The following is a 565-nucleotide window of genomic DNA, read 5'->3' on the forward strand; positions in this document are numbered from 1 at the left end:
GCCCATCTTTATTTTTAATCCGCGCTCCCATCTTTCTCAATAGGTCACACCCTACAATCGCTTCATAATCTCTCGGCATTTTCCCCACTACATGCACCGTGAGTTTACCTCCCGCAACCCCTAAATGACTTAACCCCATCCTTGCCTCTCCCATAACGCTACAGGGCCCACCCAAGGTGACCAATTTAAAATCACATACCTGCACCTGTGGTGTCTTCTTACCGTCACTCAATCTCCTCAGCGCCTCCCGGCATAGGATGGTGTTCGAGCTCCCGGTGTCCACGAGACATCTCACTCCTCCCACGATGATAATAGGCAGACCGCTTTGCTTCCCGCTGATGTTGTAGCTTACTAATGTGCGGTCGCCTCTCCGCTGGTACTCCCCTCAGATTTTGTCCTGACTTCTTCTTCTCTCCTCCGCTCGCCTCCATACCTGCCCGGGGTTTCTCCGTGAGTCCTCTCGTGTTCTCTGCATTTCTTCTGCCTCAGTCTCTGATGCCTCGGAAGTTCCTGGTGACTCCATGCTCGATCCTCCGGATCGTATTACCCTACTTCTCCTTACTCT

Source organism: Halyomorpha halys, unplaced genomic scaffold (assembly GCF_000696795.3).
Source record: "Halyomorpha halys isolate HHAL.00 unplaced genomic scaffold, Hhal_1.1 Scaffold954.1, whole genome shotgun sequence".
NCBI lineage: Eukaryota > Metazoa > Arthropoda > Insecta > Hemiptera > Pentatomidae > Halyomorpha > Halyomorpha halys.